The following is a 12,652-nucleotide window of genomic DNA, read 5'->3' as shown; positions in this document are numbered from 1 at the left end:
GTTGATGGACATTTGGGCTGTTTCCAGTTTTTGGCAATTTTTAATAAACTACGGATTGAAGTTTATCTTTTCCCATATGGATATTCAATTTTTTCAGCACCATTTGTTGAAAAGACTACATTTTCTCCAATGGATTGCCTTATATTTTTGTGAAAGGTCAGCTTTCCTTGTATGTGTGAGTAATTTTTGGACGAGCTGTTTTGTTCTGTTACTCTATTTGTCTGATCGGGTGCCAACAAGCTATTGGAATTAGCACAGCTTTATAATCTATCTTGAAGTCAGGCAGCGTAAGTCCTTCGACTCTGTTTTTCTTTATCAAAGTTGCTTTGGAGGTTCTGGGTCCTTCACGTTTTCAGGGCTCTTAGGATCAGCCTGTCAATTTCTACACCCACATATAAGAGCCCTGCTTGCCACCTGACTGGGACTGCATCGGCTCTACAGAACAGTCTGGGGAGAGTTGACATTTTTGCCAATACAGAGTCTAACAACCCACGAATATGGCATATTTATCCATTTAGTTAGGTGTTTTTAAATTTCCCTGAGCTGTGTGTTACAGCTGCAGGATACAGGTCTTGCACGTTCTTTTATCAGATTTGTCTTGTGGATGAAGAATGTCCCTGCCATACCAGTAAACAAAGGATGCTGCAGCCATCAGGCCATCAGCCACTGCGGCCACCCCCAACTGTGCACCCAGAGGGGAGGGGATTCAGGATGGAGAAAAACAAGATACTGGCCCTAGAGAGCTAAGGTGCAGATCAAAGGAGTGGTCTCAAAGAGCCCTGACTCTTGCATCTTCCCACACATAGACAAGTGCTAAATTCATTAACTTGAGAGTGTCTGGTTTTTCTTTGATTAACTGTAATCTTCTAATGTTCCAACTACTTGGTTTTTTTTTCAACATTTTTATTGATTTATAATCATTTTATAATGTTGTGTCAAATTCCAGTGTAGAGCACAATTTTTCAGTTATACATGAACATATATATATTCATTGTCACATTTTTTTTCTCTGTGAGCTACCATAAGATCTTGTGTACATTTCCCTGTGCTATACAGTATAATCTTGTTTATCTATTCTACAATTTTGAAATCCCATCTATCCCTTCCCCCCCCTCTGCCCCCTTGGCAACCACAAGTTTGTATTCTATGTCTATGAGTCTGTTTCTGTTTAGTATTTATGCTTTGTTTGTTTGTTTTTGTTTTTGTTTTTTAGATTCCACATATGAGCGATCTCATATGGTATTTTTCTTTCTCTTTCTGGTTTACTTCACTTAGAATGACATTCTCCAGGAGCATCCATGTTGCTGCAAATGGCGTTATGTAGTCGGTTTTTATGGCTGAGTAGTATTCCATTGTATAAATATACCACCTCTTCTTTATCCAGTCATCCGTTGATGGACATTTAAGCTGTCTCCATGTCTTGGCTATTGTAAATAATGCTGCTATGAACATTGGGGTGCAGGTGTCATCCTGAAGTAGAATTCCTTCCAGATATATTCCCAGGAGCGGGATTTCTGGGTCACATGGTAGGTCTATTCCTAGTCTTCTGAGGAATCTCCATACTGTTTTCCACAGTGGCTGCACCAAACTGCATTCCCACCAGCAGTGTAGGAGGGTTCTCTTTTCTCCACAGCCTCTTCAGCATTTGTCATTTGTGGACATTTGAATGATGGCCATTCTGACTGGTGTGAGGTGATACCTCAGTGTAGTTTTGATTTGCATTTCTCTGATAATTAGTGATATTGAGCATTTTTTCATCTGCCTATTGATCATTTGTATGTCTTCCTTGGAGAATTGCTTGTTTAGGTCTTTTGCCCATTTTTGGATTGGGTTGTTTGGTTGTTTCTTATTAAGTTGTGTGAGCTGCTTGTATATTCTGGAGATCAAGCCTTTGTTGGTTTCACTTGCAAAAATGTTCTCCCATTCCGTAGGTTGTCTTTTTGTTTTACTTATGGTTTCCTTTGCTGTGCAGAAGCTTGTAAGTTTCATTAGGTCCCATTTGTTTATTCTTGCTTTTATTTCTATTGCTTGAGTAGACTGTTCTAGGAGAACATTTTTGAGATGTATGTCAGATAATGTTTTGCCTATATTTTCTTCTAGGAGGTTTATTGTATCTTGTCTTATGTTTAAGTTGATTTTTGTATATGGTGTAAGGGAGTGTTCTAGCTTCATTGTTTTACATGCTGCTGTCCAGTTTTCCCAACACCATTTGCTGAAGAGACTGTTTTTATTCCATTGTATATTCTTGCCTCCTTTGTCGAAGATGAGTTGACCAAAAGTTTGTGGGTTCATTTCTGGGCTCTCTATTCTGTTCCATTGGTCTATATGTCTGTTTTTGTCCCAATACCATGCTGTCTTGATGACTGTAGCTCTATAGTATTGTCTGAAGTCTGGGAGAGTTATTCCTCCAGACTCTTTCTTTCTCTTCAGTAATGCTTTGGCAATTCTAGGTCTTTGATGGTTCCATATAAATTTTATTATGCTTTGTTCTAGTTCTGTGAAATATGTCTGGGGTAATTTGATAGGGATTGCATTAAATCTGTAGATTGCCTTGGGCAGTGTGACCATTTTAACAATATTGATTCTTCCAATCCAAGAGCATGGAATATCTTTCCATTTTTTAAAGTCTTCTTTGATTTCCTTCATCAATGGTTTATCATTTTCTGTGTATAATCCTTTCACCTCCTTGGTTAGATTTATTCCCAGATATTTTATTACTTTGGGTGCTATTTTAAAGGGGATTGTTTCTTTACTTTCTTCTTCTGTTGATTTATCGTTAGTGTAAAGAAATGCAACTGATTTTTGAACGTTAATTTTGTAACCTGCTACCTTGCTGAATTCTTCAATCAGCTCTAGTAGCTTTTGTGTGGACCTTTTAGGGTTTTCTATATATAGTAAAATGTCATCAGCATATAATGACACTTTTACCTCTTCTTTTCCAATTTGGATCCCTTTTATTTCTTTCTCTTGCCTGATTGCTATGGCTAGGACTTCCAGGACTATGTTGAATAGGAGTGGTGATAGTGGGCATCCTTGTCTTGTCCCAGATTTTAGTGGGAAGCTTTTGAGTTTTTCACCGTTGAGTACTATGCTGGCTGTAGGTTTGTCATATATAGCTTTTATTATGTTGAGATATGTTCCCTCTATACCCACTTTGGCGAGAGTTTTTATCATAAATGGGTGTTGAATTTTATCAAATGCTTTTTCTGCATCGATTGAGATGATCATGTGGTTTTTGTCCTTTCTCTTGTTGATGTGATGTATTACACTGATTGATTTGCATATGTTGAACCAGCCTTGTGTCCCTGGGATGAACCCCACTTGGTCATGATGTGTAATCTTTTTTACGTGTTGTTGGATTCTATTTGCTAAAATTTTGGTGAGGATTTTGGCGTCTATGTTCATCAGTGATATTGGCCTATAATTCTCTTTTTTTGTAGTGTCTTTGCCTGGTTTTGGTATCATGGTGATGGTGGCTTCATAGAATGAGTTTGGGAGTTTTCCCTCCTTTTCAATCTTCTGGAAGAGTTTGAGAAGGACTGGTATGAGTTCTTCTTTGTATGTTTGGTAGAATTCCCCGGTGAAGCCATCCGGTCCTGGACTTTTAACTGTAGGGAGGTTTTTTTATTGCTATTTCGACTTCACTTCTAGTGATCGGTTTGTTCAAGTGGTCAGTTTCTTCTTGGTTCAGTCTTGGTGGGCTGTATGTTTCCAGGAACTTGTCCATCTCTTCTAGGTTATCTAGTTTGGTTCCATATAGTTTTTCATAATATTCTCATATGATATTCTGTATTTCTATTTTATTTGTTGTAATTTCTCCATTTTCCTTTCTTATTTTGCTAATTTGTGCTCTCTCTTTTTTCTTCTTTGTGAGTTTGGCCAGAGGTTTGTCAATTTTATTTACTTTTTCAAAAAACCAGCTTTTGGTTTGATTGATTTTTTTCTATGGTTTTTTAAATCTCTATTTTATTTATTTCCTCCCTGATCTTTATAATTTCCTTCCTTCTCCTGCCTTTTGGGGTTTTTTGTTCTTCTTTTTCTAGTTCTTTTAGTTGGTGGGTTAAATTGTTTATTTGAGATTGTTCTTCTTTTTTGAGGAAAGCCTGTATCGCTATAAACTTCCCTCTTAGCACTGCCTTCGCCGTGTCTCATAAATTTTGTGTGGTTGTGCTTTCATTGTCATTTGTCTCAAGGTATATTTTAATTTCAGCTTTGATTTCCTCATTGGCCCATTGGTGTTTTAATAGCATATTGTTTAATCTCCATGCTTTCCTTTCTTTCTCCTTTGTTTCTCTGTTGTTGATTTCTAGTTTCATGGCATTGTGGTCAGTAAAGATGCTTGAGATAATTTCTATCTTCTTAAAATTGTTGAAGTTTCTTTTGTACCCAAGTACATGATCAATCCTAGAAAATGTCCCATGTGCACTTGAAAAGAATGTATGTCCTTTTTTTGGGGGGTGTAATGCTCTGAAAATATCCACCAAATCTAATTTTTCTATTGTATTATTTAGTTTCTCTGTTGCCTTATTTATTTTCTGTCTGGAAGATCTGTCTAGTGATGTTAATGCGGTGTTAAAATCTCCAACTATGATTGTATTCCCATCAATATCCCCCTTTATCCCTGTTAGTAATTGTTTTATGTATTTAGGTGCTCCTATATTGGGTGCATATATATTAACGAGTGTAATATCCTCATCTTGCATCACTCCTTTAATCATTATAAAATGTCCTTCTTTATCTTTCTTTATTGCCTTTGTTTTAAAGTCTATTTTGTCTGAAATCAGTACTGCAACACCTGCTTTTTTGGCTTTTTCAGTTGCATGGAATATCGTTCCCATCCTTTCACTCTCAATTTATATGTGTCCTTCTCCCTAAAGTGGGTCTCTTGTATGCAGCATATTGAAGGTTCTTGCTTTATTATCTAGTCTGCCACTCTGTGTCTTTTGACTGGAGCATTTAGTCCATTAACATTTACAGTAATTAATGATAGATGTGTGTTTATTGCCATTTTGAACTTACCTTTGCAGTTGAATTGGTATTTCCTCTTCGTTCCTTTCTTCTTACTTTTGTGGTTTGGTAATTCTCCTTTGTATTATCATGGATTTTATTTAGTTTTTGTGACTCCCTTGTAAGTTTTCGGCTTGTGGTTACCCTTTTCTGTAAGTCTATTAGCCCATTACTATATCTCAAACCCATCCTACCGAAAACAAAAAATTTTAAAAAGAAAGAAAAAAAATACTCTATATTTTCTTGCTTCCCTATCCCACTCTTAATGATTTTGATGTCTTCTTTTACAATTTCATGTTTATTTTATTTGTAATTCATGAGTTATCACCTTTCCAGTTGTGAGTTTCTCATTTCTGTAGCATCCTGCTGCTTTTCTATTTAGAGTAGACCTTTCAATATTTCTTTTAGCATGGGTTTAGTGTTGCTAAACTCTTTCAGTTTTTGCTTGTCTGTGAAATTCTTTATCTCTCCTTCTATCCTAAAGGATAGCCTTGCTGGATAAAGTATCCTAGGCTGCATCCTTTTTTCTCTCAGGACTTTGAATATATCTTGCCACTTCCTTCTGGCCTGTAGTGTTTGTGTAGAGAAATCAGCTGAGAGCCTTTTGGGGGTTCCCTTGTAACTTACTCTTTGCTTTTCTCTTGCTGCCTTTAGGATCATTTCTTTATCTTGACTCTGGCCATCTTGATTATGATATGTCTTGGTGTGGATCTGTTTGGGTTCTTCCTGTTTGGGACCCTTTGAACTTCCTGTACTTGGATATCTGATTCCTTCTTTAGGTTTGAGAAGTTTTCAGTCATGATTTCTTCAAATACTTTTTCAATCCCCTTTGTCCTTTCTTTCCCTTCTGGAACCCCTATTATGCGAAGATTGGCATGCTTTATATTATCCCATAGGTCCCTTATGTTGCTTTTATTTGTTTTTATTTGTTTATCTTGCAGTTGTTCTGATTGGGTGTTTTCTATTGTCCTATCTTCTAGGTCACTAATTCGTTCCTCTGCATTATCTAGTCTGCTTTGCACAGCCTTTAGACCCATTCTCATCTCAGCCAATGAGTTTACCAATTCTACTTGTCTCTTCTTTATAGCTTCAATTTCATTTTTGAGATATTTTATATCTCTAAACACTATCTCTTTTAGTTCCTTCAACCCTTTGATCACTCCCTTTTTGAAATTTTGATCTAGTAGGCTATCGATGTCTATTTCATTGATTGTTCTGGGATTTCTCTTGTTCCTTTAATTGGGAATGGTTTCTCTGCTTCTTCTTCTTGCTCATATCTCTCTGGCACTGTGGCTTATGGAGTATCAGTTATCTATTGTGGTCCTTAAAGGAGTTTATTTATTTATCTATCTAATGCCTCTGTAGGAATAGAACAGATTTTTGGCATCTTTGTCTTTTGAAGAGGATAATGTTCTGTCGGAGTTCCGCGGGTGCTCTGGTTGGCTGAGTGGGTCTGTGGATGTGAATCTTGGTGTATCTGTGGGAGAGGGTGAGCTACAAGCATCCTACTCCTCCTCCATCTTGGCCTCGTCTCCAACTACCTGGTTTTTGTTGCAAAAACTCCCATATATCCTGGGTCCTCCCTCACTTCTTCAGAACAAACCCTCAGAGCTGTCTGAGAACCTGTCTCCTGGGCTTAAGTTCTAAATAAGTCTGCTGAATAAAATATAATTCTCAATTTTAGGTTGTATATTTTTTTCCAGTCAGTAATCTCTAAGTATTCCATCTTTTCTTAATGCTAGGTGATACTGTTTTTAATTTTACCTGCTGATTGTTCATTGCTAGTGTATAAAAACATAACTGAGCTTTGATTATTGATTTTGTATTCTTCAACCTCGCTGAACTCACTTAATTTTTTTTTAAAACTCACTTAATTTTAAGAGCCTTTTTGGTGGATTCCATCAGATTTTCTATATAGATGATTATTTCATTTCTGGATAGAATAAATGTTATGACTTCTTTTCTAATTTGAATGACTTTTATTATCATTTTTTTCTTGCCATATTCAACTGCCTAGAATCTCCAGTGCCACGTTGCATTTTGTTCCTGATCTTATGGGGAGAACATTTAGTCTTACATCATTAAATGTTGTGATAGCTCTAGGTTTCTTTCTTTCTTTCCTTCCTTCCTTCCTTTCTCTCTCTCTCTCTCTTTCTTTCTTTCTTTCTTTCTTTCTTTCTTTCTTTCTTTCTTTCTTTCTTTCTTTCTTTCTTTCTTTCTTTCTTTCTCTTTCTTTTCTATTTTCTTCTTTTTTTTTTTTTTTGGTGATGCTCTTTTTCAAGTTGATAAATTCCCTTCTCAGTTTGCTGAGAGTTTTTTTCTCAGATGAGGATTTTTGTCAAGATTCCTTTTTTTGTCTCTATTGCAATGATCATACAGTTTTCCTTTTTCAGCTGTTAATGTAGTGAGTTACAGTTTTTTTTTTTATTTTAAATATTTGCATTCCTGGGATAAACAACACTTGATCAGGATATATCCTCCTTTTCATATATTGTTATATTTGATTTGCTTAAATTTTGATAGTAAGTTTTAGATCTATGTTTATGAAGGATACGTATTTGTAGTTTTCTGTTTTTGAAATGTGTTTCTCTAGTTTTATTATCAAGATGATGCTCGCATCATAGAATAGCTTGGTAAGCATTCCTTTCTCTTCAATTTTCTGGAAGAGTTTGTTTAGAATTGGCATCATTTCTTCCTTCATTGTTTGGCAGGATTCAGCACTGACATCGTCTGGACCTGTACTTTTCTTTTCAAAATGGTTTTTAACTATAAATTCAATTCTGTTATTAAATATAAGACTGTTCAGATGATTTTTTCTTTTTTTAATTCTTATTTTTATTGTAGTCAATTTAAAATGTTAGTTTCATGTGTATTGCAAAGGAATTCAGTTATACATATGCCTACATATATATTTTTTTCAGATTCTTTTCCATTACAGCTCATTATAAGAAATTGAATATTGTTTCCTGTGCTGCACAGTAGGTCCTTGTTGTTTATCTATTTTATATATAGCAGTTTGTATCTGTTAATCCCAAGCTCGTAATTTATCCCTCCTTTCACTTTTCCCTTTGGTAACCATAAGTTTGTTTTCTATGTTTGGGAGTCTGTTTCTGTTTTGTAAATAAGTTCATCTGTGCCATATTTTAGATTCCACATATAAGTGATATGATATTTGTCTTTCTCTGTCTGATTTACTTCACTTAGAATGACGATCTCCGGGTCCAACCATGTTGCTGCAAATGGTATTATTTTATTCTCTTTTATGGCTGCGTAATATTCCACTGTATTTATATTCCAAATCTTCTTTATTGATTCCAGATGAATAAAGAAGAATGGATGAATGAATTTTTCTTTTCTTCCTTTTTAAAAAATTTTATTGTATTTTTTATTAAGTTATAGTCAGTTTACAGTGTTGTGTCAACTTCTGGCATACAGCACATTTCTTCAATCATACATGAATATGTATATATTCATTCTTACTCTCCCCTTCACTGTGAGCTACTACAAGATATTGAATATATTTCCCCATGCCATATAGTATAAAGTTGTTTATCTATTTTATATATACCTGTCAGTATCTACAAATCTCAAACTCCCAGTTTATCCCCTTCCAACCCCCTTCCCCTGGCAACCACAAGCCTGTATTCTATGTCTGTTAGTCTGTTTCTGTTTTATATATAAGTTCATTTGTCTTCTTCTTCTTCTTTTGTTTTTTTAGATTCCACGTATGAGTGACATCATATGGTATTTTTCTTTCTCTTTCTGGCTTACTTCACTTAGAATGACAGTTTCCAGGGACATCCATGTTGCTGCAAATGGCATTATGTTGTTATTTTTTATGACTGAGTAGTATTCTATTATATAAATATACCACAACTTCTTTATCCAGCAGATGACTTTTTCTTGATTGAGCTTTCGTAGTTTGTGTCTTTAAGAAATTTTCTATGTAAGTTTTAGAAATGGTTGGCACAAAGTTGTTCATAATGTTGTCTTTTAATATCTATCAACTCAGTAGCAATGTCACCTTTCCTGATGTTGGTAATTTGTGTTCTCTCTCTCTCTCTCTCTCTTCTTTTTTCTATGATTAGTCTGGTTGGAGGCTTATACATTTTCATGATGTTTTCAAGGAGCCACATTTTGGTTTCATTGATTTTGTTAGTTTTTCTGTTTCATTGATTTCTCCTTGGCTCTTTATCATTTCCTTTCTTTTGCCTATGTTGAGTTTAATTTGCTCTTATATTTCTAGTTTTTAGGGTGGAAGCTAATATTGTAGATTTTTAGACTTCTCTTCTAATAATGGCATTTAACATGCGATAAATTTCTCTCCAAATTCTGCTTTAATGACATCTAACAATTTCTGTTATGTCAAATTCTCATTTTTACTCGGTTCAAAACTTTCCAATTACCCTTTTGATTTCATTGTTAATCCATGTATTATTTAGAGGTATGTTATTTAGTTTCCAAATATTCTAGATATTTTTCTGTTATCAATTTCTAATTAATTCCTTTTTGGTCAGAAAACATACATTTCATGACTTGAGTACTTTTAAATTTACCAAGACTTGTTTTATAGCCTTGAATGTGGTCTATCTTAGTAAATGGCTCATGTGCACTTGAGAAAAATGTGAATTCTGATGTTGCTTGGTGGAGTGATCTACAAATAGTGATTAGGGCAAGCTGGTTGATGGTGTGTTCAAGCTTCTACGTACTTACTTATTTTCTGTCTACTTGTTTTTGTCAATTATTGAGAGAGATTGAAATCCATGACTAGAATGACAGGCTTTCTTACATTTGCATTTCTATCAGCTTTTGCTTCACGCTTTTTGAAGCTCTGTTATTGGGTGCATAAATGTTTGGGGCTGCTATATTCTTTTAATGAGTTGACCCATTAATTATTATTAAATATGACTTCTTTATCTCTGATAATGGTCTTTGTTCTGAAATGTTTATTATTAATACATCCATCCCAGCTTTATTCTGAATAGAGTTAGCAGGGTATATCTTTCTCCATTCTTTTACTCCTAATAATTAAAAACATATATACAAAAGACATCTCATGTAGGTAGCATACAGTTAGGTCTTCATTATTTATCTCATCTGTCGATCTATGCTTTTTAATTGGCATGTTTAGACTATTGATATTTAATGGTATTATTGACATGGTTAGGTTTAAACCTGACTGTTATTTTATTGCCTTTTTTTTTTTCTGTCTTCCTTTGGATTATTTTTATGGTTCGTAATGGTAGTATGGTAGTAAATGGCACATGAGCCATTTACTAAGATAGAGCACATTCAAGGCTATAAAACAAGTCTTGGTAAATTTAAAAGTACTTTTGTTGGCTTCTATGACATATATCTTTGTCTTGTTTTTTAGCAATTGTTTTAGGGTGTATAGTACACATATTTACTCCTCACTGTCTGCCTTCAAGTGCTATTATAGCATAAGGGCCCTACAATATAATCTTTCTGTTTATCCCTTCTCAGCCTACTGTTGCCCTATGTTTGAATTCTACAGATACTATATCCTACACTGTTATTATTTTTATTTACATATCCCATAGTCTCTTAAGAATAACAATAAGAAAAAATACTATATACTTAAGTGAGCAGTTACCATGGTAGATTTTATTCCTTTGTGTACGTTCAGATTTCCATCTGGCATCATTTTCCTTCTGCTGAAGAATTTTCTTAATGCTTCTTGTAATGTGGGTTAGCTGGTGATGAGTTTTTTTTTAGCATTTTACATTTGAAAAAGTTTTTATTTCACTTTTACTTTTGACGCACATTCTCACTGGGCATGGAACGCTATGCTGACAGCTTTTTCCTTCAGTACTTAGAGATGTTGCTCCTCATTCTTCTCACTTATGTTGTTTCTGACACAAAGTTTGTTGTTATTCTTAAATCTGTGCCTCTTTATGTTATGTATATTTTTACTCTACCTGCATTTAAGATTTCTCTTTATTCCTGGTTTTGAACAATTTGATCATATTCTTTTCTTGTTTAGCTTTCATTGTATTTCTTGTGCTTAGAGTTTGTTGAAATTTATGGTTTTCATCAGATTTCGAAACATTTTGGCCATTGCTTTTCAAAAATATTTTTCCTCTCTCCTTCTCTTGCAGAGACTCTAGTTGTTTGTATACCAGCCTGCTCACTGTTACTACCCCTCACTGATGTTTGTCTATTTATTGTTAGTCATTTTTCTCTCTGCTTCAGTTTGTTTTTTATTGCTATGTGCTCACATTCACCAGTCTTTTCTTCTGCAGTGTCTAATTTACCATAAATTCTATCCAGTGTATTTTTAAGCCTCAGACATTATAGTTTTCATCTCAACATTTTGATTTAAGTAAGTGCTCTGCTGAATAATTGAAGTTCGTCATCTACACATCTCTGGAGTTCTCTTTGTGGAACTCTCTTGTCTGTACTGGTTAGTTCCTGCTCCTTTGTCTCTGCAAACTCTCACCCCATCTCCTCTACTCAAGGAGTCTCCTGGGTCACCCAGGTTCTCCCTCCCTGTACTGTGACCTGGAAATCCTCTCTCCAGGCAGTAAGATGGGCAACTGTATGGCCTACCTTTTTGTTTCTCCCTCCCAGGGTTCACTGTCCTCTGTTGCCTGATGTGAAATACCTTAAGAACTATTGTGTCATATTTTATCCATTTCTGGCAGGAAGGAAAGCCAATCCGGGTAACTCCATGTTGCTTAAAGGCTGATTTCCTGTCTTGTAGTTTTTTGATTATATATCTGACATCATTAATTTGATACTGAGTGCAGGGTTTTATGGTATTTCTTTAAAGACTATTGGAATTTTTCTTATCTCATAGTTAAGCTATTTGAAGATCAGCTTAATTTTTTTGAGTCTTGTTTAAGTTTGGTTGTAGCAGGTCTAAAGTACCCTTTTGCTCTAGGGCTGGTTTTGTCCCACTGCTACTGAGATATGACTCATGCCATTTGTCAATTTATTGCCTCTGAGCTCCTGATCCACCTTCTTCTCCTGCACTGTGATGATGGAGCTTGAAGCATTTTTCCTCTTCAGTGAGCACAATATTGAGCTCTGTCAGCAGAGGGTGCTGGAGGGAAATTTCAGGAGGAAGGAGCTTCTTTTTCTGATTCTGGCACGTTGTCATTTTTTTTCTTATACTGAACACTGTCGGTGGTGACTGACCCAGTCTGATGACCACCTGGATGTGGCCCTCCAAATATAGACTCCATGCACACCAGGTTTTATGCCATCTCGTTGGCAAATGGGTTTCCAATGCCCCAACTCTCTCTGCACACTGGCCCACCAGCCTTGGCCTGTCTGTACTTGGAGGATGTTTCCTGTTTCCACGGTTGCTGAGAACCAGCTCAGATTTGCAAATTCCAGCAAAGTTATTTGCCATCCAGTGACCTGCAAATACTGTCTCCAGTGAGGCCTGAACCCAGCCGTGAGGAGGAAGACCTCCTCCCAAGGTTGTCCATTCTTGAGTATTCTCCCTCAGCTTTAAAGCGTTCTTTAGAATTCTCTTTTTGTCTTTAGAGTTACGCCCTTATTATAGTTAATCATTCTTTATATTAAACTTTTTGCTCAAATTATTGAGTAGTTTGTGTCTCCTGATTGGACCATAACTGATATGTAAGGTGGTTTTTTTTTTGCCTCTATTAAATGC

Source organism: Camelus dromedarius, chromosome 2, assembly GCF_036321535.1.
Source record: "Camelus dromedarius isolate mCamDro1 chromosome 2, mCamDro1.pat, whole genome shotgun sequence".
Taxonomy (NCBI): Eukaryota; Metazoa; Chordata; class Mammalia; order Artiodactyla; family Camelidae; genus Camelus; species Camelus dromedarius.
This window is presented reverse-complemented; position numbering follows the sequence as displayed.